The sequence below is a fragment of the Carica papaya genome, chromosome 9 (assembly GCF_054855325.1).
Source record: "Carica papaya isolate Zhongbai chromosome 9, ASM5485532v1, whole genome shotgun sequence".
NCBI classification, from domain to species: Eukaryota; Viridiplantae; Streptophyta; class Magnoliopsida; order Brassicales; family Caricaceae; genus Carica; species Carica papaya.
In genome coordinates this window covers 6,399,775-6,404,242 of record NC_142317.1, presented here as the reverse complement: position 1 = coordinate 6,404,242, position 4,468 = coordinate 6,399,775, and the positions used below count along the sequence as shown (strand labels likewise).

The window sequence follows — 4,468 nt, the reverse complement described above, 5'->3', positions numbered from 1 at the left end:
GATTCTCGTGAGACTCATTTACATGCGGTCTTCCGCATATTACGATATCTGAAATTTGTACCAGAAAAATATTTACTTTATTTTTCTAAGTATGGTCACCTCAAAATAAAAATATTTACAGATGTCGATTGGACTGAGTCTCTAGAAAAAAATCAATTACAGGTTACTGAACACTTGTGAGAGGTAACTTAGTCACATAGAAAAATAAGAAGTAAAGTGTAGTTGCTCGTTCTAGTGTTAAGACATAATATAAAATAATGGTTTAAGAAGTATGTGAATTACTGTGGTTGTAAAAGGTAATGAGGGAACTAAAACTGCTTAAAGATGAGAGACTATCCCTGTTTTGTGACTGGAATTAACATTGCACGTAATCCAGTTCAACATGATAGGATAAAATACTTTGAGATTGATTAATACTTCATAGACGAGAAGGTGGTTGGTGACTCTCTATGCTTATATCATGCATCTTCAGATGACTAGGTGGCTGATATTTTAACTAAAGGAGTGTGCAATAAATCTCTCAAGAACCTAATTTACAAGTTTGGCATGTGTGATATTTATGCATTAACTTAAGGGAGAGTGTTGATAAAGATTCTGTAATAAGTAGAGTATTATGCTGAATAGAATATTTTATTAATTAAAGTTCTAATGGTAAAGTTATATCATGTAATTAGAATCTTTCTACAATAAAGATAATTTACTTTATATATATATATATATATTTTAAGTATAAACACAAAATATAAGAAATAAAATTAGTAATTTATTTTTTTTCAAAAATTTTCATATACAAATGCAAAGGAAATAACATATTCAAAAGCATAAAAAAGAAAATCTTCAAACTCAACCAAATACATATAATTGATGATTGATTGTCTTTTCTCTTTGATGTCTTATTTTTAAAAATATTTTGGCTTATAATGTTCTTGGATCTGTAAGATGACACTGTTGTCCTTGGATAGCATGACCATTTTATGCATTAGTAGAACTTTTATTGCCATTTTACTTCTATAACTTCGTTTACAAGATTCTATAACTTCATTTACAAGATTTGCTTGGTTTCAATTAATTTCAGATAATGAAGCAGATTGAAGCAGTAAACAAAGTTTACAAGCTTCACAATCTTCTTGAATTTTATAAGGTTAGATTTTTAGATCTAATGATTATCTTATTTGGTTTTGAAAGTTGAATTGCGAATACATGAAGCAGTTAGCTAATATTTTGGATGTTACAGGATCCACGCCCTCACATATTTTTGGCTTGGGCATCGGGGAACATTGGTAAGTCTGTGCAATAGTTACTTGATAAGTAATTTCTTTTGTGCGGAATTCAAGCTTTTGGTATAAAGGCCTGTATATATGTGAACAAGAAGATGAAGAAGAAGAATAAGAATGTTCATGGCCTAACCTAACAGTGTCCAATGTGAGTACATGTTTTGTTATCAGTTCAACATCTTGATAAAGCAATTTACTCAGATAAGCTCCTGGAAAAGTGACTTGTTTCCATCCAAGTATGGTGACATAAAAGCAATTTTTGCCTGTAATCACAGAGACAGCTGCACTTCGGAGTTCCTTGGTAGTATTCAGAATTTATAGAATGAAAAAAAAAAACTACAGAATCCAATTTGCGACTCTACTTTCCCTCTGCCTGAAATTCAATGGGATCACTTTCCAAATCATATCAGTCACCACTTTTACCGCTTCAGCAAGTTTCTTGATCAGCTGTTTAAGCAACCTGGTTAGAAGCGGTGTAACTATTGGAAAGATAGAGATAAATATAATGATGTAGAGCCTTAAGCTTTCAGGTGCAGTGACTGACATTGCTGTGCTGTATGTGAAACACATAGCAACGATGCAGATTTGAAGCTCAAACTGCAAAGGGAAATTTCTGGTCAAGATATTGATCATGAGAAGAGACACTGAAAACCCAATTGAGTTGAAGAGAACAAAGAGGACAAATGTAATTCCATTGGCTGTGCCCATAATAGACCATCCTGCAAAGTGTTCTCTGTCAATGCTGTTGCTACTGTTTCTGCCAGGAAGATTGTTATCTTGCCATACTCCTCCTGGAGGACTGAGTCCTGCTTGGAAGGTTGCAGTTGCTACCAAAATGGCTATAACCAACAGTGTACTACGGGCTTCACTTGGTGAGTCTCTGCCTTTTTTGAACTTGAAGTACTCGAGTGTCTCATTTGATCTGGATTGACACCTCTGGGCTGTTTCAGGCGTGTTTACAGCAGAATCACCAGATTCGAAGGAAGGGTTGGCAGAGACAGCAATGTCTTTTGCTCTCAGAGCTCCAGCCCCTCTGAGGATCTCCTCAATTTCCCTGTCACCGGCTTCACTTGGGAAAATCATTGGTAAATCCAGGGCCGTGAGATGAGTCTTGTTAATGGCATTTACTTCCAAGACTTGAGAGTTAGTGGTTCCTTTTCCAATCAACAATTCTATTATCTGCAAGGATAAAAATTTCCCTTCAGCTTTTCTTTAACCACATCAACAAGAAAGATAATGAACATGATCATCTTTTCATTTAAGGTCAAACCAGTATCTGATGCCAATGGTTTCTCACAAGCATTTATGATCAAACAAATCAAAAAATTACCTAGAACCCAAAAGGCCCCCCAAAAAATATGATTCTAGTCATAGATATTGCCTGGAGATTAAAAAAATGAAAACCAAAATGCTTTATTTGTAATCTTCCACTACCAGATACAAACATAAGAAAGCAAACCTATAGAATAACAGACTTGATAACTTTACCTGTCGTTGTTTTTCCAGGTGGCAAGGTGCAGAAGTGTATTGCCATATTCATCTCTCATGTTCAAGACATGATCCTTCTTCACCTCCATTGCCAAATCCATTAACACCCTTGTGGCCTGAAACTGGTTATTCTTAACAGCAAGATGCAAAGCATTCTCTCTTTGAACACTCAAATCTTCTAGAGAATCAACATCAAACAAAACAATTTCTCTAATCACATCAACATTTCCTTTAATAGCTGCATAATGAAGAGGTGTTTTCTTGTCTCTGCCCTCCACCCGGTAAAGTTTCTTGTCAACTTTCATAAGCTCCTTTACAATCTCTACATCCCCATTTGCAGCAGCCATGTGCATGGGACTAAATCCATCTTGATTAACTTCATGGGAAAGTTCAGGTTTTAACCTCAGAATCTCCTTAACAAAGTCAACTTGCCCGGTTGATGAAGTGATATGCAGTGGATTGTAAGTAGAGAATAGGGAAGTGTTATGGAGGATTAGAGGATTCTCTGCTAACAATTGGTGGAAGTAGCTGATGTTTCCAGTTTGAGCGGCCTCAAACAATCTTAGGTTCATGTTGTGCAATGCAAATCTGTCTTTCTGTTGAGACTTGTTTTGGATTGGTAGTAGATGGTGTGCACATAAACTGCAGTTTAACATAATCAAGCAAGCTTAATCATAAGAAATAAAAGGAGTAATCAGACGAGAATGAATCATCTGGACTTAATCTATTTGGTTCTTAAAATTTTCAAAGAAATTATTTTACATAATTAGTATATGCTGATTTATTATCACATTTTTTTATTAATAATTTAATAAAAATCTCATCATATAAAATCGTTAGTTGAATAAAGTTTCCTTGTAAGTTGTTATATTAGTGTGAACCCACTATTCAAACTAATTTATCAGTTTCTGTGTTTTTTTTTTTAACACATAATTCTGCTTGTCAATTTATATTTTTATCAAACTATTAATAAAAAATATAGTAGGACAGAACAGTTTAATTATTGCACAAGTTAATTTTTATAATTTAGGTATGAGTTCTAAGATCAGATAAACTTATACTAATCCATGGTGTTGACTCTCTGCTGTTTTAAAACTAATAATTTGAATTCATCACATGAGCTGTACGGTTGATTGGCAGCCATGTATCTCTAAGCAGAATTTATAAACAGAAAAGAGCTATCCAAACATTTGAATAATTTACTTATGTGAAAACTAGCATATAAGCTCAAGAAGAAAGTCAATTTAGATGTGCTCAAATTATTCAAACTCTGAGAATGAAATGCTTCGAGATCATTGGATAAAACTTGTCAACCCACCCTCTCAAAGATCTTGACGTAACAATCTGATAATGTATGATTTTAGGCTATGTTTGGACAAATTCAGAAATGTATAAAAATTACAAATTCAAACTTAATTTCTCTATGTTCTAATCAGATTATGTTGATTTGAGCACTAAATGCCCAGTTGAAAATAATTTCAATTAAGCTCCCTTATCTTTCAAAAACTCAGTAATGAGCAATAGATATTACTGTAGTTATATCGCGCAGGCCCTAAATATTTAGCAGAATTCACCTGCCAGAAAATAAACATACATATATATCAATATGGAAAGCATGATTGGGCAGAAATTCCGTGGCACTTAAATAAGCCACAAAACTGTGCTTGAAGCCCTGGTATTGATTCCAGGTTATATTTCTCAGAGGC

The 4,468-nt window shown here is 34.0% G+C and overlaps 1 pseudogene; it reads right to left on the bottom strand.

Annotated features, from left to right (window-relative positions):
* Nucleotides 1-1,078: 1,078 nt before the first annotated feature.
* Nucleotides 1,079-3,459, bottom strand: LOC110820374 (ankyrin repeat-containing protein BDA1-like; annotated as a pseudogene).
* Nucleotides 3,460-4,468: the final 1,009 nt, after the last annotated feature.